We start from the raw sequence: 25097 nt of genomic DNA on the forward strand, positions 1-25097 counted from the left end.
TTATTCCACATCTGTGAGGCCACATCTGGAGTACTGTGTCCAATTTTGTCCCCCTGCCTTCCCCCCCAGTACAGAAAGGAAATGGATAATTTGGAGAGTCCAAGAGACGGCAATGAAAATGGTTATAGGGCTGGGGCACATGACTTCTGAGGAGAGGCAGATGGAACTGGGCTTATTTAGTTTGGAGAAGAGAAGACTGAAGGGACACTTAATAGCAGCTTTCAACTACCTGAAGGCTGGTTCCCAAAAAGATGGAGCTGGACTGTTCTCAGTGGTGGCATATAACAGAACAAAGAGCAAAATAGTCTCAAGTTGCAGCAAGGGAAGTTTAGGTTAGATATTAGGAACAACTTTCCCACTAGAAGGATAATAAAAAACTGGAACAGGCTACTCAGTGATGCTCTGGAATCTCCATCCTCAGAAGTTTTTAAGGCCTGACTAGACAAGGCTTGGCTGTGGTGATCCAGTTGGGGATGGTCCTGCTTTGAGCAGATGGCCTCCCAAGGTCCTTCCAACCCTAATTTTGTATGATTCTAATTAACACTTAAATGTTGTGTTAAGGATTGTGCTTTACAATAAAATGCTTCCACATTTTGAGTCATTCGATGACATTTATATAGTGCATGGTGCTATTGTGCCTGCTACTCATTATTTTAATTAGCTGTGGAATTTGTTAATGAATTCATTAAATGTCCAAATTGTTTATATTTATGTTGCTGTGTATTAGGAATGCTTTCAATTTTTAACATCTTTTAGTACTTGTAAAAAGAATGGAAGTGATCATCTCAGAGGGCCCTTAGAGGAGGAATGGAATTAGCAGGGACAGTGCCAGATTCTACATTCAGTCCTAGCAGGATGCACCACCCAGGCTAGAAGAGTCCCACTTATGGGCAAGATAGTACTTCATCCTCCTCTTCTGATCCCTTTGCTGAATTTGCCAGCAAGGGTGTCAGTTTACATCAGCTGGAACACTCATCTTTCAGATGTAGAACAGAATTGAAATCAGTATTTATTAGCCACTGGAACAAACTTGGAGATTCGGAGATATTTGACAGTTTGGACATAGACACAGCTTTAAATGTTTTTTCAACACACCTCAAGGTACCAGGCGACTCATGAATGCTGAGATGCTGGGGTGTATGGAGCACGGGGGTGTTCCCAATGTGCTTAGTAGCAGACCCAGAAGTGGACCAGAAACACTTCCGATCCACTTCTGGGTCCACCAGGGAGTGCACTGGGGGCCTCCTGCCCCACCTCGGCTCAGCGACTAGTGCCTCCTGGGTCTGGGGGGGCACTCAGGGTCCCCCTACAGCCAATCAATGAGTTGGGAGGATGAGGGGGGGCCCACCAGCACACTCCCTGGTGAACCGTGAAGTGGACCGGAAGTACTTCCAGTCTACTTTTGGGTTCACTGCCAAGCATGCAGGGCATTCCCCCTTCCCCCCACAAAACACACACACTCCTGTGGGATGTTCCATCTGCCCCAGCATCACAGCATTCATGAGCCATGTCTGGTATATCGAGGTATGTAGAGAAAACATTTAAAGCTATGTCTATTGCCAAATCACTGATTCTCCGAATCAGCATTGAATCTTCAGATTTGGTTTGGGCTGAATTGAATTGGGATGATGACCTGAATCAACTAATTGAATCACTTTCCCTGACTGAGCCTGAATCCAAATCCAAATCCAAACTGAATATGGTCCATTTCGCAAATCCCTAATGATCAGCTATCAAACTGGCTGATCAGCCTAATGATAATTTCAAACTGGACATGTATCGGAGTAAGCTACCATATTCTACTCCATAACTGCTCATACTTTTCCCTCAACCATTACATTCAATAGATGTATGATCCATAGCATCTAGGCCTGTAGGTTCCCTGGGCCATGAAAAGTCTAGTCTTCTCTGTGCTGGCACTTGTCCAAAAAAGTACAAGAGGTTGTGCATAAGGTATCCATATGGACATCACAGGCACAAAAAATCTACAATGTGCTAGAGCTAAAGTATGGGGGAAAACAAAGGTGACATCAGTCCACTGAGCAGTCCAAAGGCAAGGAATTTGATAGGTTAAAATATGCTTAGATAGTCCTAAAAGAGGATCCTGCCCCATCTCACTGGGGTAGACAAGAAAAAGATATGGATCTTAGCAGTCTAGCCATGGGGAAAATATATTTCTTCAATTATAAATCTTTCAATCATTTTTACTCTGGGCATGTGAACAAGACAAACAGATACCTCAGAAGCTTTAAGTCTGGTTGGTAGTACCAGTGCACCCCAAATAATGTATTCACAGGCAAGAATCTGTCTCCAAATCAAAGTCCAAATTTCTTCCAATATCAGAAGTGTCGAGATTTTAATGTTTCACTTCAGAGAAAAGCAGGTTTAAGCAACAGAAATTTAGTCTGGCTGTGAATTCAAAACTTCAAAGATGGATAGATTTAGAACTCTCATTTCTTTTTCTAACCTGCATCCCAGTTCCAACATAATAGATTTTATAAAAAGAAATAAAAAGAGCATGCTGTCATGTTTCTTTTGGATTTTGACTTTGAATCATACCAGCAGCCATGCCTCCCAACCAAAATACTAAAATAAACCAAAGTATAAGATTTGCCAGTAACTTTCAGGTGCAGGGATTTTGGCAGTCAGGGTTGTGGACTGCTTTATTGGGACCACCAGATTAGAGGGCTCTGGTCTCAGAGACAGGGCTGCAAAGCCATGGAGCAAAAGCCAAGGTTAGGATTGGCAAGTAAACTCCAAGAGTAGGCTGGGTGAGGGGACTAGCAACTTGCAGTAACAGTCAAGGATCAGAAAGACCCCCTGGGATTGAGTTAGGGTTGCTTCTCCTGTTTGAGGCAGGGAAAGGAACAGGAAGTGGTTGGTCAGGTGCTGTTTCTGTGCAGGTAACTAGATAATAATGAAAAGGCAGAGCCTTGCACAGTTAAACAGATCATGTTCATTCACTGGCAACTGCAGTGGGGGTTTGCAGGTGAGGGCAAGGTGCTGCTATGGGATAACCAAGGTCCCAGGTTCAAGCAGCAATTCTGACAGTAATATTTTCCATATATTGTAAAAGAACAAATGATACTGTTTCCAGTGGAAGCAGATTTAAAATATATAAATGTTGTCAGGGGCATTTGTAATTCAGACATTGCAGCACTGCAACAGCACCTGAGAAGAGTCAGAATTGTTTGATATGATTCCATTAAGAACCAAAAGATAAAACTGTGAGAGTATTAAAACACAGAAAGTAAAAATACAAATATAGCAAAGTTAGTTTTCTACATCTTTCAGTTTGATTTATGAGGAAATTACGTTTTTAAAATGTTTTAAATTCATAGTATTCACTTACACATGTAGTTTTAAGCCACCATCTTGTGAGCTGATGAATTTATGACTTAATCTATTCATTTTTAATGGTCATTTCACATGAAAAGAATGTGTTCTACTTAGCATTTTTATTTCAAATTCTAGCAATAATACATCTTAACCTCATAGAATATGCTTTGTAGAAACATACCGTGTAATAAGAAGAATGTATCCATATGCTGCACATACTTGCGTGTATTTTTAAATTGTATTTCATGAAGAGCATTCACCACCACAGGTAGAGGGGAAACTATGTGAGCTAGGACAAGTTTAATGCATTTTCTATAGGCTGAATCAGGAGGTACTTCTTTAAGAACTGGAACACTGGGTGAGAATGTCAGCAAGTCCAGCTACACCCACTGCATACTAATTGGTTAAGTCCTCTTTCATGCAAGGCCACCATTTGGCAGATGCAGCAGACAGCTGGAGCACTCATCCCAGTTTATAAGACACCCTTTATTAACACCATATTTTAATCCTAAATCAAATGGTGTTTCAACAGAGCCCAACATCTGTGTCTGTACATTCCTTATGAAGAGCCTTTCCCTTCACTGGCAACAATTACTCTCCTTCAAGTCTTTTAGAGAAAACATTGTGTAACCTGGCTCTTGTTCTACTACATATAAGTACTTCATTGCATTTTGGAAGGTGTGGGTCTAGATTCTTACAAGTATCCATCCTTAAACCTTAATCCAGCAGAGTAGCTAAATGCTTGAGAGGTACCAATGGGAACTTTTACACGTGCTCCGGGGATTGGGAGAGGTGGCGCTTTAATTAGACTGGCTCTGCTTATTCAATGAGCTTTAGTTCAAATGCCCACACTGCAATTTTTAAGCATGGGGACACAGATACATGAGATGCAGGAGGCTGCTGGAGTGCAGCAACCATCATACTCCAGCAGACTCAATTAATCCAGCACATTGGGACAGCCTCCGCACTCATGTATAGGCACCCAGTGAGCTCATCTGCTTTACCACCAGGGCAGTGGCCCGACACAGTCAAACTAAAACCGAGGATCTCATGACCAAGTGATTGCTCACCAGGGGGCTGCAATTCAGAGAGCAGAAGTTCTGGAGACTTCTTAAGTAAATTCCTAGTTTATCAGGGCTCCGATAGCAGAAACTAATTTAGAACTTCTCTGAATGCAGAACTAGTCATTTACATTTTGCTACAACTGCTTTTTGGATGAGAGAATCCAAGGGAAAAAAAATTCCCAAAAGGAACAATTAAAAATCAGAGTGATAACACACAACTGGAGTGTCCGATTCCATTGTCCAAGTGATTCAACCCTCCTCTTATACTACTTCTGTCACTATCCGGTAATAATATAAAGATTTTGTACAGGAGATAATGACTCCTGAAGCCTACAAAGAGGTGGAAAACATATAGACCTATGCTGGAGACACTTATATAGTCTTACTAGCAAGACAAGTTCTTGAACTGCTCATACTGGTGGTAAGCACTACACTCAGTAAGGCTTGTCTGTTGACGCCCATTCTACATGTATTGCCTACCTTGGACACACTTAAAGTTCAGGCAAGTTCTAGAGATGACATTAGTTCTGTTAGTGTTCCCCATTTGAAGTGAAAGGAATATTTTGACATATTAACCATCTCCAAAACCCAAATTAACTTCTCTTCCTTCACAAATGGTCATTTCACTGGCATTGAGTAAAATAGCTTAATCGTTTCAGCTGTCCCACTGAAAATGCCTACCCAATAATGTCTATAAAACTGGTATTAAAATTAACTGGAAAATTCAAGGACTAAGGGCAAGAGCCAGAGAGGTACTTAAGTGCTTCTCTCTCAGTGATGCAGGTGCCTTAATAAGAGGCTTAAAAGCTTTGTAGATGCATGCCTTCTTAGTTCAATGTCAGTAAGAACATCAAAATGTTGTCCTGAACACATAAATTAGTTACCAGATGTACAGTGGCAGCAAGGTCTGGATCTGATATCCAATGTTAGATTCATTTTATCCTCCAAATTTAACATAAAATTACCTATTTAAGCAACATCACACTTGAAATGTCTCCATATTGTTTCACGCCTCTAACTTGCTATTGCTTGTTGTCTCAAATATAAAATTTGCTACAAGTTGTAAGAGATTTTTTGTAGTGAAAATGAGTTCTTAACTGAGCATTCATCTACCATCTTGCCTCATTCTCTCAAAACAGGTAAAAAAAGCAAAACTTTCAATTAGAGAAAAAGTCTTCCACCCAAATATGTAGGAACCAACTGATGTATTTTGAAAACAATGCAAGTTACAGGGTTAAGCTACCATTGATTTAATTGAAACAGGACTAGGTCTTTAATAAGCAGCAATCCTCTTTATTAGCCAGACAGATATAGAAAGATTTAATGATATTAGATTAATCAAATACTAATGCTGGTGTTCACGTACTGGCAGAAGGCAAATAAATCCTACTTAAGAACTATTTCTAAATCTGCTCTAAATCGTTATCTATCAAAAACTAATCTAAGTTATCATATGGCCTTAGAAGCTACTTTTCCAGTGAGATATGTTTTATTGTCAAAAAAAAAAAAATAACCCTTACATCTTCACTATCATGTAGTTTAAAAGCAATTGCAAGATGCAGCTTAAATAACCTCGAAGATCCTACAGAGAACATTGCTGCTTTGTGTGCTATATTCAGTGCTCTATATACGTATACAGTTTTAAAGGATCAGAAACCTTATCAGTGGCCACATTAAACTATGTTGATTTCAGCTTAACACAGAAGGCCGTGCCCTTTAACTGATGTTCTTAAATATTTTCAAGGGCAGATCTCTTCCCTTCCAGAAGGATGGATTTCCTGTTTTTAAATGTGGCAACATCTGCTTCCTAAGAGGACATCTGCTAAAGAAGTGTGGAAAACAGGGTATTGACTGCTGGTCAAATTGTTAAAAGATAACAAAGAAAACAAATTGCAAGCTTAAACCCCCCCACAGATTAAGACTTGCAAGTAATTAGTTGCACTCAAAATGCCAAGAAACTGTACTGGGGAAAATAATTAATGAGTTAGAGCACACCAAGAGATTGTCAGTAATGCAGCATGCTAATGATGCTGCACTCTCCTCTAGTCTCTACTGGGTGGGTGTCTCTGGAATTGGTTTCTGTGCTTGCAGACAGGAATATACTGGAGAAGAATGTTTTTCTGTTATTCCCAAATCCATTAGGTTTGGCAAATACATTATCTATAGATTCTGAAGTCTGTGCTTAATCAGAGCCAGATTTACCAACAAAGGTTTAAGTTTGGCCTTGTAAAACTGTGTGAAAAATATAATATACTTTTTGGGTACTGGCAGAGATTTCACTGATTAAGAATAGCCAGAATCTATTCTTTCGTATGTGCATAATTTACTGCAGAAGTAGACCAGAAAGACATTGCAGCATCTTCTGTGCATACCTGTTAAATGGAATACCAAAGTGTTTGTCCAGTTAGTGCTTTCTTCTCTATTGTGTGCTTATTTAATTTAATTAATTTAATACCCAGATTCTACAAAGAAAACCATATGGACAGACCATACTGATGCACAGAGCCTTATGAGGTGCACTTCACTTTCATTTTCTCCTCAAAACGTTCTCCAATGCATATCATAAACCCCATTTTTATTAAATAGATCACCTCATAAAATTCATTTCTTATTTGAAGTTTTATTGATTCTCCTGTTGAAACTATGAAAATTGCCAGAAATAATTGCCATGATAATTTTGGCTGGTGAGAGACAGAACAAGACATAAAAAGCCTCATACCCATATATATATGTATGTATTTTATATATATATATATATATATATATATATACACACCCATATATTATATGTATGTAATATACCCACACCCACACAAAGATATATACATATATATACATACACACACTCACGCACAACTGTCTGCATGGTTTTTGTTGTAGAATATGAGAATTAATAGACATGCGATACAAAATAAAGTACTAACTGGACAGTCATCGGTAAGTTCCCCCCTCCACCCCCTAGATAAACATAAATCAAGAGTGCTTAACCCCTGACCTGTGAATCTGTTCTTGTCCCTGGCATCATGTGACCCAGCCTATGGAGCTACTTACAAATCTAAAAATTTGAAAGCAGGAGTGAGATAATACCACTGGCATGCTGCAAAATCCTGGACCTGTGCAGACAGCCCTGTAGTCTGGATAATATGGCCCTGCACACTAGATAAGGCATGCAGGAGAAGCATGGGATTCCAGGACCCAGGGGTGGTGCAGGGCCCAATCTCAGCACAAAGAAGTCAGCTGAGGCCCAATACTGGCAGATTTCCCATTGATAGGCAGGGGCCTATCTGGCTGATGGACTAACCCCACACCAGTCATCTGCCCCAAAGGGCCAAAAGGTTGACCTCCACTGATGTATTTCTAAACAGACAGACAGCTCATATAGGCTTACATTTGCAAGGGTAAAGTTTTCTTCTCTTTCTGAAATTCAGGACCCTTTAAGTATGGGCAATTTTTTCAGAAATTTCTGGCACGTAGTCCTTATAAATAAGTTCTCTTAAAGACACTGTGGCCGCATCTACACGAGACAATGGCTGTGCAGTAGTGCCACGTGTCATGAAGTGTGACATGATGCTACTGCACAGTCATAATCAGCTGCTGTGCAGTCAGCATCACCAGAAAGCCATTTGGGGATGCTACTGTGTGGTAATACTGTAACTGTGGAGTCATTTAGTACTTGTGTATGCAAATACTAAATGACTGCGCAGTAACAACTGTGCAGTCAGCGTCTCGTATAGACACATCCAGTGTAAATCACTACACTTGTATGTGCCTCCATTTCAGACCAGAAGTGGTGCAGTCATGTCGGCACCAATGGCAGTCTCTTTAGCATTGCCAATGCCCTCACTGCCATGGAGACTCTGCTATATTACTTCTAATCTGGGAAGCCCTTTTGTGCTTTGATCCAAGTCTGTTAAAAGTAAATTAAGTATTTCTTTTGATTTTAGGGGGTTTTTTGATCAGGAAGTTCACCAAGGAGCAAAACTAAACCTGCATGATAGTGATGTGGAAATTCTAAAGGCCTGTTCTATTCAGATTCTAAATACAAGACTATGCTCTTAAGGCAACTACACTATTTTCTAACTACACAAAACTATTCTAGTCATGCAATATATTTTCATCTTGTAAGGAAGATTTTTGGTGCTTGACACACTACCTCCAATCGAGAAACTAACTTTCCATTTTGAGTGGAGGGGGGGAAAAGAGCTATCAGGAAAGATAATTGTCCAACCAATAAAGCACATCAATACTGGTCTCTTTTGTAGCTTCTAATGCTGTTTGGAGTGAGTTGATCAAAAACTTTTGATGGAATAGTTTCAGTTTAAAATGCTGATTTGATGGAATCAAAAGATCCTGCAGGAATTCGTGGGTTTTGTCAACATTTTCAATAGCAACTAAGCATAGTAGACTAGCTAGCACTCAGTCTGCCTATAAGTGAGAAAGCTAACCCGCCAACCAGGCAGCCGATAGGCAAAGTTCCTCAATCCAGTTCTAAGGTTAACTGAGTGACCTTAAAAAAAACCCGACAAGATGTATGAGCACCTTTTACAGCACGCTCTCAGAAAATGTAAGACAGAATCACTGATAGGCCTCGCTACTTTACAGGGCATTTGGTCATCAGTTAAATAAGACAGAAAGAGGAGGAAGGACACCTCATCATACCAATCAAAAATAAATTAAAAGGGAATTATAGGCAGCATTGATTACATAAGCTATATAAGAAAAGTAGGGGATCTTCCTTTTAGTACAGGAGGGGAGCTGATCTTGACCTTTTCACACATACTTTCTCCTTCCCTTTAAAACAGGGCTCAGCTTGTCAAGGAACAAGAACCAATGTATCAAGACTTAAAACCAGTCCCAACCAGTACAAATGTGCCAAGATATAAAAAACAAACACAAAAAAGTATGCCACAATATATTTTCAATCATCTAATATGCCAACTCTTTTAATGCAAGTTCATATACTGATAGATAGTAAACATTATTGATATGGAGAAAAGTAGCAAATTTGGAACACAAATCATTTGTGATGAAAACAATTCACCTGCTGCTAAATTAAGGTCATTGAAAGATATCTTCAAAATTGGATCAACTAATATTTTGAAATGTGCAAACTACTATTTCCTTGCTACTTATGAACAGTTTTACTCCATTCTAACATCTCTGTACATGGCATGAGTAACAAACAGTTTTCACATGCTTTTCATCTAAGTACTCCTGTGATTGGAACAATGTATTTTTATTGCCAGTCCTTACTATTGAGAAAATATTGAAGTGAATATTTAAAATTGCCTCCCACTAAGGATGGAAAACATAAGATACAACCTTAAAACTAAGGAACCTAGAGCTTATTACTAATACACAATAAACAACAGTGGTCAGTAAAAACATGTATTATGCCGTGAATTTTAATTTAAAAATCTAAAATTATAATAGTGTGTGAATGACATAACAAACACACCATCAATCTGTTATTTCTGTATATAGCCCAAGAACATGGGAAAGCCAAAATTTTTAAGTAAAACAAACTAAGTAAATTTAACCATTTCTAAAAATAGCTAGCATTGGAAAGTAGAGCTATTTTGTATGCTCGCCCTGAACATCTTGGCTCATAAGAGGCTGGGATGAAGTGGAAGGTTATTTTCTGAATACCATTTTCTTTGCATGCCCTAGCTATCAAATCAAATTTGGCAAGCATCTTGACTTCTTACCTCCTCAGTCAGCTGTGAATGGTATTCAGCTTTCAATAATTGGATCTTTTCAAGATTTTGAGTGTTGTTCTCCAGGTAAACTCATGCTATCCTTGGGAAATAAATTCATTTAACATGATGTTCTTCAATGTCATATGTTAATAAAAACACTATGCATAAAGATTGACTTAGTGATGAACTTAAAACCTCCATTTCTGCAATGCTGTCTAGTGACATTAAACTTAGTATCCTTGAATGATTTTCTTCTACAAGAGAAGACTATATGAGGAAGTGGAACAACAACAGGGAATTGGACAAGGCTGCATTCATTAGAAATGTTACTTTATTTATTATCCTTTTATTCCCATTGATTCTTTAACCTTTACTTCATTTCATCTGAATAGCTCAAAAAATGTCATTGGCCAACCATTATATTATATCAGGGGTCAGCAATATATAGCCCACAGGCTTGATCCAGCCCACAGAGCCATTTTTATCTGGCCCATGGATTGTGGAGGGAGCTTGCACAGCATTTCAATGGTGAAGGGCTTTACCCAGGTGGCAGAGAAGAGCAGCAGTGGTGGCACTGCAGTTTGAGAGCAGTAGCAGCCCAGGCCAGGTTTGAAACAGTCCATACTCAGAGATATGCTCTGTTATGTTATGCTATGTTGCCCTCTTCCTCTGTCCTCCAAATCTTGCCTTAATATAGTAATTAAATCGTGTTTAATAGAAATTTGAAACTAAATAAGGTGTATAGGTTTGTATCACAGGATTCTTTTGTATACCTGGAAATCCTAAATAATTGAGTCTTTGGTATTTCCAAAGTAGAAGATTCGAAAATTAATTGCTGGTCTCCCACGTTAATGAAGTTAACTAGCTGCAAAAGTCTCTTTTCTAATCACGTTAGCTTAATTCAAATATGGTAATCTTTTAAAGAAAAAAATAAGATTATTTCAGGTGGAAACATTCCCCCATGTCACCAGTTCCTGGGACAAACCTTACATATTTAAAAATCTTTCAATTTTTACATCCTTTAGCATAACTCCTTGAATTATTTTGAATGTCACAATCCCTATGGGTGCGCTGAAAGGAGAAAGTTCCAGAAGAGAAAATTCTTGGATTTAATTATGGAATTCACTGCAGAGCTGAAATAGAAAGTTTATACTGGGGGAAAGAAGCTGATGGGGAATCAAGACAAAGTTTCAGTTTATGAGCATTAGAATAGACTACTATATTCCAGGTTATGTATTTTAAGCTGTTTTGATCCAGTAGATGCCAACGTCACCTTTGCAAAAAGAAGCAGCTTGCTTTGCTTGTTTCTTTTCCAGCCTCCAAAAACAACAAATCATTACTTTCTGCATATTCTTATCAATACTTTTAACAATGCTTTTAATTGTTCCCTCTATCTTGGCAGCCAAGAAAGACCTTCAGTCATCTAAATATACAAAAGCAGAACTATTTCAAATGCTGCTAGATGTAAATGAAAATAATTCATAAGAAACAAAACAGAAAATACCCTCCATTGTGTCAGCACTCTCATTTCCAAAACCTATATTACAATATGTAGCTGTCTTCTTCAAAGTCTAGGAATATTTTTTCCACTATGAAGTGAGTGCTATTTGATGAAACAAATGTTTTACTAACAGAGAACTAAGCATCTTTCATAACTGTAGCAGTCTCTTATCTGGAGCCAAATGGAGGAACCAAGCAGAAGCAAGCTGCTTCTTCAGTTAAACAAATTCTTTGATTTCATCCTTTCCACATCCACTAATGTTCTGGGTATTTTTATTATAATTATGAGAAAGTCGATTTTAAAAATAATGTACTGTTTTATAGTTCCAGCAAAAAGAAGGAATAAACACTTCAGTACACAAGTCTTGCTTATATTTAAAGTGATCCCAAGAAAAAACTCACACAATTTCATTTCAAACTCTCCTTTGACATATGAACAGTTGCTATGGCCTGGAAATTCAATTCTTTTTATAGGGGTCAATTTTAAAGTCAACATCAATGGCCCTTTGGGAAGAATATATGAATGGTTATAGTATTGTTGCTTGTGAACTGACACTAATAGTCTCTCATTACCCAGCTGAACAGGAGAGAGTGGGAGTGGATCCAGGGAGTGCAACTGCACCATGCCTTTTGTTCCTGCTCCATCCAGACTTTAAAACCAACTGCCTTGGAGGGGCAGTAGCATTTCTATTCAGGCAGCATTAAGGGAGTCTATTGAATTTCATGGCTGTTCTAAGGCAGGCAAGGTTCTCTGGGTAAATCTGGTATCTTTTATTAGACCAACTCAAATATTGGAAAAATTCTTCTTTGCAAGCTTTCAAATATAAATACCCTTTGCCAGGCTGGGAAAGCATCTGCAGTTGGTGTGTGCATAGTAAAGAAACCAGAGGCTGGGCTGCATGCAAGAAAGCTAGTCAGTGAAGACGTAAATTAAGTCTGCCTGTGTCCTTAGACCAATGTGGCTACAACCCATATCCCTGTAACAAGGCTCTTCTAATATACTGGAGTACTGTTAGTCTCTCTCCACTCCACAGGCAATAATGACTCTCTCTCCTTCTTAATGGTCTGGATGTTCCATTAATCAAGTTACCCTTTATCTGCAATTTTGCTGTTAGCTATTCCTGGTAGTATCTCATCTATTCACAGCCCTCCACACTTTTTCATTCTAGCTTAAAACCTTAATTCAGTTGTGGTAATATTAAACTCCGGTGAACATTAACTCAGGTGTGGAAGTAATTGACAGTAAAGTTTTGGATGCACTGTCAAGATGCTCAAGAAGTCTAGGTTATGAATCTAAGTAATAGATGTACATTTAACTATAATGACTACAGGACTAATAAAGCAATCTCTTTTGAGTATTTTGGTTTTGTCTGTTGTGGTTTTTAAACTTAATATATTAACCTAGCAAATTAGTGTACATTCCAGTGAAGTTATATTTGTTTTTGCTTTGATCTTAAATGGAATAATATAGCACTGGGGCCTAGCATATTAGTAAATCCTCGAGTTTTTCCTTAACTGGAGAAAAATCTGTGTTATATGTGATGATGTGTCACATCAACTGCACTCTCCCTTTTCAAAATCATAGATCCACCTATGGGAAATAGTAAGTATAGGTGAATGCTTCAATGCCACCTATTTTAGGGCTGATGTACATTGACAAACTGGAGTGCGAAAATTTGTGTTGCTGAGGTCTATATTGTATGAGTTCACCAGTTATTCTGAGAACTGATAACCTTAATTAATCAAGCTAGTTGTTCTCAAGACATCAAAGCTTTAAAGAAGGCAAGACAGCTTTTAATTCCTAGATGTTACAAGCTTTTAACACAACAAGTTACTTCACTGTGCCTCAGTTTACCATCTATATAAAGAGAATTCTAAAGTGAGGGTTTTTAAACAGTTGCAATGTGCTTTGATGACTTTGGTGCTACAGAGTGGAAAGAATACATTTAAAATAAATGCGAGTGTAGCACAGTGCTACATTCTTTTAGTCATAAACCACCCCATCCTTCATCACTAAAAAACACTGAATAGTGCTGAATTCTAATGTCCAATACTTTCAGATTTGCTATTTTAAGCATGCAATTTAAAGTTGACTTTAAAAAAAAGGGAGGTATTGGGCCAAGTTCAATCTTGGTAAATCAAATTTAACAACCTCCCCCCCCTCAAAAAAAACCCCAAAAACCTAAAACAAACCCTAAATTCATTGATTCCATGGTAATGTTCTGACTTTTTGAGTCTATGCATATTTCTTTAAAGAACATTAAGAGTAAAAGGATTTTTTTTTAATTTCATTTTATTTTTTCAATAATTTTGGTCACAAAAAGGCACCAAAGAAACTGAGTCCAAGAATATTAGTTAATCTAAAATGGCTCTGTTCTTCCATTGTCTTGATTTAAGAAATGCAATGGCACATTAGCAGCATGATTATATTTTTCTAGTGCTCACAATTGCTTTTTAAACAGATTCGGCAATATGGTAAGAACTCAGAGCCAAAAAAAGAAAAAAAAGAGAAAGAGAAAAAGGAAACAGGAAAAAGGAAAAGTAGAGAAGCCAAGACAGCACTTCCATGAATCTTGGCAAGGCAAGATGGGGTGTTTGCATATGCTTGCCAGGCATGTCAGCTGGGCTCCAAAACAGTCATTTCTGCCACCAACGGGAATTCTGCCCTTCTTGTACATATCATGCCAATTAAGATGGCTTCCAGAGTGTTAGCTATTCAATTATTTACATAGTTCTTAATTCCCTTCTGCTGCAGCAGAAAAGGTTCACTCTCATAGTTATCTTGCAACATTCTTTCTCTTTACTGTTTGCATGTTTTACATGTTTTAAGCCCTACCCTGTTCCTAATTGTTCACCTCTAACCTACCCCCAGCCCCACCCCCCAGTGGAATTGTTTGGCCAACAGCATTGTATTTTTCATGGAAGTCCTAGAGGGGGGTAGGCAATCACACAGCAGTGGCAATTAATGATAAACAGACACTACTTACAAATTAGTTTGAGCATCCTGCTGACAGAAAAGAAAAACAAACAGAATTGTGAAAAACTTTGTAAAACCTAGAAGTTCCTCTTTCTTCTCCAGGTTTCTTTTGCTTCTTTTCTTATTATGCCATTATACATAAAGTGCAAAACATTATGGCCTGCTTCTATATTCCTTGTTTTCCCCCAAAACCCATTATACTATATGTGCAAGGAATGCAAGTTGAGGTCCTTTGTTCTCTTTTTATTGGATACCTGTTTAGCTTGGAAAGCACTCTGAAGATGATTGTGGATCTCAAAAAGAAAACCTATTGTACTTGCACTCTATGAAAAGTATTTCATCCGTATGAGAAGTCTTTAATCTGCTGCCTAGTTTAGATGAAATGCTTCCAAGAAAATAAGCGTCTTTTTTAAAGCTACAGTATAGTAATATTTTTTAAAAGTTTTACAAAAAAGTATATCTATATCTATCTACCCAGTTTTTTATATCTATCTAGCTATATAGATAAAACTGTGTGTGTATCTAGATATATCTAGATAGACAGACTGACAGACAGATATTTTCAAGGTCGTGTCCATAAGTAACGGGGGTGGGGGAAGATTGTATTATAGTGTCATCCAAATGTTCAGGGTTCATAGTGCAGAATCATTGTTCTAAATGGAAGTAAGAGAAGCTGTGAAAAACAAGGTATTACTCCGTGCTTTACTAGAATCATGATTTTAAGACGTGAGGAAGAATGCAGAGGCAGTAAATTTAGATCATTTTAAAACAGTACAGTTGAAACCAGAGCTTGTCTGTGATTGCACTGTGATTGCTGCCCAATGGAGACTCCACACTCCCATCCACATTCAAATCAATTACTTAAAGAAGGACTCTAGAGACATTTGAAGATGTTTATTGCTCAACATGCAAACTGTTTCCTCAGGTTTGGCAAAGAAAAACAAGGAACGTCTCAGAAGTTAAAGACATCACGAACCAATTTTTTTTTCCCCACTCAGAAAGGCCCCAACAGCTAAGAAATGCCCAGTGAAAAAAAAAAAGTTCTGCAAAAATCGTAGCACCATGAGAAATAAGACCATGACACTCAATTTTAAGTCCCCATTTAAAACAGCAGCAAACAATGCTCCTTATCCATAGCCCACTAAAATCAGGGAAAAGATTCCCAGAGACTTCACTTTGTTTAAGTTAGGTTTATCACCACCCAATTGCCTCAGTGCCTGGGATGAAAAAGCTGCTGGCTCATATTTTACTCCAGGTCTGATAGAGAAAATACGTAAGTGGGGAGCAAAAGAGAGTGGCTCACAATGTCGACATAATGTCAATACATACAGATACCCTGAACACATACAGATACCCTGGATTATCTTCACAGAGCATGCTTGGAGTCATCCCAGCCAAGGCACACTGCTGCTGCAGTGTTAATATGCACCAAAGCAGAACAGTGGACTATGGCAAAGCAGGAAAGAACAAGACTCTCAAGGGGCATGTGACTTGCCCACCAGCACACAGCAAGCTAAAAACAGAACTGATTTACCTACTCCTGATACCCTACAAACCAAAAGAACAGGATCCCACGAAGGCTTCAACATGCAACATTTTCCCAACACACAACAGTGCCTTGTTGGAGAAGAACAGAGATTTTTTACGATCATTATTTGGATACCTGGTTATAACGTAGTTTTTCACTCCTCAAAGAAAACAATAAAAAAAATGTTAGTGCTTAGAAATACCCAGTAAGCTTCCTGGGGCATGTAGTATGTAGTAAATGGACTGAGAAAAGCTTTTGATGGTTTTCTGATCATTAGCCCACCACAGCAGAACATCTATGCTCATGTGATCTGTTTCCTGATGAATGCTATGAAAGTTCAGCATTTATTTTCCAGCATAAATCAGAAAAGATGGATGAACATGTAATTCAGATGCGTTTTCAATGCATTCATACACAGAATTCATTTTTCATTCACCAGAACATACAACTCAGGCTAAAAGAAATGTTTCGTTGTGGAAAGGGATTACACTTACAGCTAAAATTCTAGTTAATTTAGGATAGCAGACCAAATTAATATGGGGATTTAGTCTTTCCAGAGGCTGGATAACAACTTTCTAAATAGGGTTATTTGTATTTTTAAACAGCTCAAAGATGTATTCACAGGCTTCTATTAACAGCCTATTCTTACTTTATTCTCACTTCTTGGGTGCCATCTACTGTTTTCAAGCTGTTAGTGAGAACCTGTTAAAAATCCAGCTGACGATTCAACTTTCCTGTACAAGTCAAGGCTGAGCAAACAAACACATTTAAAAGATTTCTCAGAAGGGAATTTGAGTAATGAAAGAGCTGAAAAAGAATAATACTTTAATGACCAAATAATATAAAAGAAAGATTTTTAACACTTTCAAGTGGGAACTGTACCCCACACACGTTGAGATACTGTATAATAGAACCATTATATGTCACATTTGAGACATATTACGCAAGGAGCATTCAGACCCCAGTCTGAGTCTACACATCTGGATAAGAAAAGGCAGGATACACAAGGGGGTTGTAGAAGGAGTAAAGATCTTTTCATACAGTTCCACATTTTTTTTGCCCATCTTGTGGATTGGCTCCTGTACCACTTCTTGTCAAAAGAGTCACTAATAACTGGAGCTACAACAGCTACTGTTCCCCACCGCCGGAATTAAACTCTTCCATGATGCAAATTCAATCTATCAGCTGTTTAGATAAAAGCAAATCATGTTTCCATGGTACATGGCTAGAATCTCTCCCTCTCCCTTTCAAGGTACAGGTTGCTCGACAAGCCAACATGTGGAAACCGGCTGCTAATTTTGTAATTGAAATGCCTGACCCAAGTAGTGACCCAAAAAGTGAATCCCAAGTTCTACAGACAGGCTAAACTGCAGCACTTTGACATGCCATATTCTCCAAGTATATCACAAAGCTGGGGAAGGGGCAGGAGAGGGAATTCAATATTGCTACACAAGAACATTCTCTCAGCATTTGATGCAGTTGTCTCACAAGTCTATTTTCTTTAAAGCCCAAGCTACTGAAAGTGTTATTGTACAAACTTACCACGTTTCATTTATAAAAAGCAGTTCTTCGTCCTCACTGTTGTAGAGAAAACCCGAAAAACTAACTAGAACGCACCCTAAGAACACAAGTGAACCCAAATATATTGTTTTTATACACATAAAACTCATATATCTCTTTATTTTGGAAGTCCAACTTATTTTTGAGTCCTTCAGCATGGCAATACTGAGAGGCTAGCATGTTCTCTTTCTTACCTACACTAAGATACATTTACTTAAGCTTGCAGTTCCCACTACATTTCATTCCTTCAAGTGGTGGCAATAATGAAAACCCTAGGGACTAGCAGACATTTTAGCACTATGTCAGCTCACTGCTCAAGTGATGACAGCAGCCCTTAAAAAAACCCCAAAAAAATACCCTAGCTCTCCCAACGTCACTACCACCAGTGAATCTGAAATGCCAGTAGTAGCCACAGGAAATTTTAGCAAACATCTGCAGGTAGGCAATGCTGCAAGACAATTATCAAGTAGGAACAGGCCATGTACATGGTGGCCATGGAAACCACATTTCTGCCTCTTTAACGAGCAGTAATACTTCTAAACAGAAGATAATACATTTTCAATGACTATTGTAAATGAAACCTAACCATGATAGTTAACTAGTTTACAACCCATACCACTGATTTTGTACAACTAATAGGGCACATCCAGACGAGCTCACATGTGCCTCTTGCCCCATCTCAATCCTCTTTGAGGCAGGGCAACAGTCATGTGCGGGAACGAAAAAATATTCCTTGCACTGCAAGTTTGTAGCGTGGGGAGAAAATTAGACCCCTGGATATCCAGGGGTTGGCCCCTTGCCCTGGTGCTGCAACACACAGCCAGCCAGGCCTTTAGTGCTGGTGAGTAAGGAGTCAGGGGGGCTGGAGGAAGGGGGAGGAGACCATGGGGGGGGACCCCTGATGGCCCCACCCACTCCCCCAGCCCTGACCCCTGCCCTGTCTGAACCCACCCCCTGCCAGCTCCCACACCAGCCCCCCACCCCTGCTCAGTCCAGCCCCTCCCCCTGCCCACTCCCCCAGCCCCCCAACCCCTGCCCTGCCCCCCTGCCCCCCCAGGGGCTAACCCCCAGCAGGGCCCAGGCTGAGGCTGCTGGGGCTGTCCCTCTGCCCGGCACTGTGCAGGCAGGGCCCCAGTCAGCTGGATGACTACTCCAACTGCCAGGAAGTGCTGGGGGGGTTGTTTTGTTTTTTTTTAAAACTATGGAGGCGCAGGGACCGGGGGGACTTGGGGGATGGGGATGGGCAGGGCAGGGTTTGGGGGCATCAGGGGGCTGGCAGGAGGTAGGATCAGGCAGGGAAGGGGTTGGGAGCCTTGGGGGGGCTAGTGGAGGTTTGTGGGGAGGCCGGGGGGGTCTTCAGTTCAAAGAACTACATTTAAGAATGGATAGCTCAAGAGCTGATTTCCCTCTAGCCTGACCAAATATAGCCTATACATTCATAACTCTTATTCCAGTGTGTAGTGTAGCAACTACCATACAGGGTACCCAATTGCCTCCCAGCACAGTTAAACTGTATACTCCTGAATTTTAGATTAAACTTGAACCTGAAGCAGGCTGAAGCTTTGACTTGTGATCCTCAAAGCTAAGCAGGAAATTCAGCCACACAAATTAAACAGAAACAAGTGGGAGTTGTGTGGCTAAATCTCCTAGTCAGCTCTGAATCTCAACCACAGTTTACACTGAAAAATTTTGGGAGACCTCCCAGTGGGAGTTGATTTGCATTGCTTATAAGGCAGGGCTGAGAGATTTCCCAACAAAAACAATACTTCTAAACTGTACATACCGTATCTCAGGGGTGGGCAGAGGAACTTTGTCTGGTCTATGGCAGGTCTGTTGGTTCCACATGGCCCAGGCACCATCTGGCCCATGGCACATCTCACCACCCCCTCAGCATGGAGCAGGGCTGGGGTAGCACCACAGCTGCGTCTCTAGGCATCCTAGATGGCAGCAGCTCCTTCTGACAGCTGCCACCACTGGCCCCAGCCCCATGGTACTGGCAGAGACACTCATGCACAGTCCCGACCCTGGCCCTCCCCACTCCAGCTCTGGACTCACCTTGGATTGAGTGGACTGGCTCTGGACCAGCTGGAACCCATGTGTACAGTCCTGATCCTGGGCTGCCCCGCACCTGCTCGAGACTTATCTGTCCATGCTGAGCAGTGGCAGCAGCTATGGTGGCCAGGCAGAAACAGAGGAATAAAAGTACCTCTCCCCCCTTCACTGCTGCCAGGCCCTTCTTGCTGCAGCCACCCGGAGCCTGCACCTGGGCTGTCCTGTGACTCCTTTGTACTGCCACTGTTGCCTCACTGGGTAGCAGCAATGGCAGTGGTGGCAAGGAGCAGCAGGGAAGCCTGGGCATGAGCTCCAGGAGGCTGTAGCAACAAGTGCCTAGGAGTGGTGTGGGAGGGGTGGTTTTCCCCTGGGACTAGCAGCAGATTCTGTTTGGCTGCTACAGCTGCTCAGCATGACCAGGCAGTGTGGAGCAGGTGCATGGCAGGCCAGGTCAGGGCTGTGCATGCAGGTTCTGGCTAGTCTGGAGCTGATCCACCCCAGAAGGCTGAGTCCAGAGCAGGCATGGGGCAAGCTGGGGTTGGGGCTGTGCATGCAGGTTCCTGCCAGTACCACAGGGCTGAGGCCAGTGGCAGTGGGAGCCAGAAGGAGCCACTGCTGCCACCTGGGCTGCTTAGAAAGGCAGGGCAGGGTGGGGTGGGCCAGGGTCAGGGTCGGGGCTTGGGCTGTGCACTGTTGGCAGTAGAGCATAGGTTCCAGGGGAGGGGAGAGTGGGGGAATGCTGACCGGCCTGCACCAGCTCCCCAGAACTGCCTATGTGGCCCATGGGCCCAAATACTTCCCTGTCCCTGCCCTATCTGGACTGTAGCTGTTTGCACCCCATTCACACTCCAGGACTAGACAGCACTTTAGCCATTTCAGGTTTACATTCAGTTTTCCTAACAAGCTTCCAGTGTAGAAAGGACTAAGGCTAAGAAATTGATGGTTACAAATGCAACCAGGAAAATAAAATAGTATTTTGATTAAATCCAAACAAAAAATACTTTTCTTCATCACATACCACACTGCTTTACTTTTGACAAAAACACCAGAAATAGAAATAAAGAATTAGTCTTTGATACAAGACCAGCGAGAAACATACTTGGTTATCAGGGCACTCACCAAGGATGCTAGAGACCTGATTTCATTTCTCTTCCCTGCTGGAATAATTTTGAACCTGCAGCACCCTCATCATATAACCAGTGTTCTATGATTTGGGGGAAAGTTATTCTCAGTCTATTTTGTTAACTTCTAAGTCCACCCAAAAGCATATCCATGTTAAACCTTACTTCACTGCAAAGGCAAACTCAAGTTTAACTCATGTCCCATTCTCACACACAACCTCCCCTTTTCCTCCTTGCAACTTGAGTGGTGCAGCTTTTGACCAAAGTAAACTAGTCCATTAAGTCAGAACAGACTAAAGCCAGAGCTCACCTGACTTGTTACCTGCTAAAATGACCTCTCTGCAAAGGCTAAATCCAATTGGGTGCTAATTCTTCAGTACTTTCCTACAAATCTGCCTCCTGCTACCAAGAAAGGGTAAACAAGCTCTTCCACAATTCACATGTGAAAAAGTCATAGCTCAATTAGCAGCTAGGCAAAGAAATAGCACTTTTACCACCAGATACCAGTAGTAAATGTATGCAAGGGAAGTTGTAGGTTCACAGCTCAAGCAACAGCTGCAATTTTTTCAGTCACTTGAAACGTAAGTGTTTAAAAACATTTCCCTCATTCTGCATCAAGACAAAAAAAACCCTTTAAAAATTGTTTCCCCGTGAAAAAAGAGAACATCCCAACACACAGACAGGCTTGTTATTAAAGATTTCATCTGATCTGTGAGAGACGTGTTTATATCCCTGGTCTGGCTCAATACCTGAAATGTAAAATGAGTTCAGGGCAAGGCAAAGGAATGTATAACATGAAGAAAGAAGGAACAAAACAGGCTTGTATTTGGCTTTTAACCCCATATGTAGCATTAGCACAGGAGAGTAGGTCATGTTTGTACAAACTATACATGCATATAGGCCACCATACAAACTATGCATGCATACAGGCCACCATTTTTTTGGTGCAAGGACACACTGTGACGCTGATGCACATGAGCACTTCTAATTAGCATGGCTCACTAATTAAAAGCACTCAGCTCAGCACCACATCCCAACACATGTAAAAATGCCCTTGGCTATTTAATTAGTGTGCATTAAATACAGGTTAATGTGCATTTTCCTAGTACTTCACAAAATGGGGGCACTAGATTTAATGTGCATTAACTAAAACATGTTAATGCACATGTAGATACCTCCACTGTGAGGTAAAACAAGGATTATAGCACAATCATTAGAGGGAGGACTCAATTTAGTTTGTCCACAAAATATAGTGAAATTAATACGGTGGGACAGAAGAGCAGAACTGTGCAAACAGGGGCCAGGAGAACAAATGCCACATGGAATAAGGCATGGATCAATACAGATACTGGCACAAGACTAAAGCAAAGAAGCAGGTAGAAAAATGTTAACTGTAGTCAGTTATCACATGACTACTGACTTTTCTTCCAACAGATTGGCTTTATAGTAAATATATTTTTAATCTGTGTTATAGCTTTTATAATTGACTTCATACCACTGTCTTCCATTAGCAAAATCACTACTTCATTACTCTTGATTGTGAATGCACTCCAAAGTTTGCAGCAACAACATCTAAATATTGTAAGAAATTATAGAAACTATGCTTGATGGTGACAGTAAATTTTCCAACTGCTTGTTGTCTGCAAAGAGTTCATGTTGAACTACAAGTGAATCATGAAATGAATAGACAGTCCAAGAGCAGAGCTTTACCAGCCTAGGAAGCTCTAAATTTCCATCTGCAGAAATTGTGCTTCCAGTAAATGTTGAGCTGAAGAACAAAATTTTACTTTTCCAAAACAAAAACAAAAATACATTCTTTTCTAAAAGTAGCTGAATAACTAGTTCTTCCCCCTCGATACAAGTAGATCTGCCCAGCTTATAATGCCAATAGAATTCATGCATCTTCATACAGATACTAGACTTCTTTACATAAAACATTTGATGCCTGTAAATAGCTGCAAGATTAGTGAGGTCAACCCATGGTTCCTGCTGAAACGTCAGTAACACTAATCCAAAACAATTTAAGATCAAAGTCTGATCCCCATGACAAGTATAAATAATCTGGCACCAGGCATAAGGGATTCTTTCAGCAATTCTTTCCCTTTGTCCTCAGTCTCAGAGTCAAAAAAAGTTCTCTGCAGCCATTTCAACAATATCTGCACTGCCTGTGTTTCAGCTCTGTGTTGGAATTAGGCCAGTCGATCCAACAGCTTCAATCCAACTTATCTTTCATACACTTCCATGTGCAAACATTAACTGTACTTACCACGTGGACAACAGAACACTCGCATAAGCTTGCTACATGCTACATTTGTCCACAGATTCCATTTACTATTAAAGTATAGCTACCCAGAGTACTTGGGTGGAGTTATGTTAATTTTAAGAAAAGTATTAAAGATGGGGAACAGTGTTTCGCAAAAGTGCCGAAGTGCTGAGGTTTGGCTCTCTGTCTTATGATGGCCGAACATTGAAAAGTGTTATTACTGTCAATGTCAGCTTTGTGTACATGGAGATCTAATACCTGTAAACAATTAGGAATGTTACTGTCTCTGTTAAATTACATACACATTTTAAATACAACGGACCTGGAAATGTGTTGGTATGTTGGTTATCTTGAGTGTGTCCAGGCTCCTGAAGCTCAAATGCAAGTCTTCTGAGCTAATGGGCAGAGGCCTAGGCTGGGGCCCCATCAAGCAGCAGACCCAGCCCAGCCTGGATCCTCCTGTGAGGCTCTCCACAGGGGGAATGGGAACTATGGAAGCCAGGGGAACCAATGGAAGGCACAAGCCCTTGATCAAAGAGCTCTAAAAACCCTCCTAACTCCCTCTGGGGCCATATCCTGGCAGCAGTTTTGGTAACCTGGTTATTTGGGTTCCTCCTGTTTTCACCTCGGTCCTATCTGGTCTCTGCCTCAGACCTTTGTGCCAGATCTCTAGCCTTTTTCCTGCCTCATCCATGCCTTGGAGTCCTGGTACCTCACTCTTTCCTACCTCCTTGTGCCACTTGGATTCCCCAGGTCCTAATTTCTTGCCTGGCCTCAGCCATGAACCCATCTCAACCCCCAGTGTGATCCTGCAGGCTCAGATTGATGCCCAGTACTCTGACCCTCAGCTTCAGCTCCTGGACCTCCAATACTGTATACCCTTGGCTTCTGAATCTTCATCTTCCATACTTGTAATAGTGAGTAACTAAACACCAGTAGAGCACATTTTTACTTCTAAGCTATTGTGACTACCAGGAGTCCTTTGATCTCAGTAATAAATTATTGAAATAAAGCGGATACCAACTGTATGTGTTTTTTACTCCAACTAGTATAGTAACATTCATTCTGTCAGTTGCATAGGTTTCTTCCTGACATGCTTGCATATACTTTCTTTCAAACAAGATACACAAAGGCCAGGACAGAAATGACAGATAAACTGGTATAAGTGCTCAGAAACCAGTTTAAATCTGTAACACAACAAAAATTCAGAGCATGTAAACTGCTTTCAAAATTGCCAAAACTGGTTTAAAATAAACCTGGATGGACGTAGTATCAGACTTAACTGACTTCGGTTAAACTGGTTTATTGAACTTCTGTCCAAGATCCTACCCAGATTCAAGTTAACTCACAGTCCCCCAACATCTCAGAATGCTTTGCACCTCCCTGCAAATCCCCCCCCACCGGGTGTGCTGGCTAGCCTTGACTCAATCTGTCTCCTCCAATCAAGCAGGAACGTATGCTCTAGCACCCCTCAGCTTCTGGCCTAGGCTACTACAGGCATGTGGCTGCATTTATGGATTCAGAAGTGAATGTCTGTTCACTTTTTTATTGGACCGCTCTACTCAGCTTAGACTAACTTGCAAAGATTTAATCAATTTAGCCTCAGGCTATTTGACCATCTGTACTTAGCCAAGTAGCAGAGATAGAAATGACAATTTTTGCTGAATCTGACCACTGAAAGCAGTCTATAGCCATGAGCAAACACAAATGCAAAGCTGTAAACTGCTTCGAAAGTGGCCAGTTGGGTGAAAATGTGAACCCCCATTGCATGAGGGTTAAGATTAAGACGTTTCAAAACATAGTGTCTTCTGTTACTTGTGTCTGTGCTGCCTCCCAGCCTGTTGCTGTTTTCAGAACAGGGGAGGGGGGAAGAACAGAGGGAGCTCAGTCTGGGATTTTTTTCAGTCCCCATTGGAGGGTGGTGTGGAATATCCGCCCCCCAAGCGCTAGAGGAACCCCTAGAAGGAGCTCCCTCTGGTCCCCTTCCCTCCTCC

This window comes from Crocodylus siamensis, chromosome 2 (genome assembly GCF_052110815.1).
Source record: "Crocodylus siamensis isolate JL-2025a chromosome 2, ASM5211081v1, whole genome shotgun sequence".
In the NCBI taxonomy this organism is placed as follows: Eukaryota; Metazoa; Chordata; order Crocodylia; family Crocodylidae; genus Crocodylus; species Crocodylus siamensis.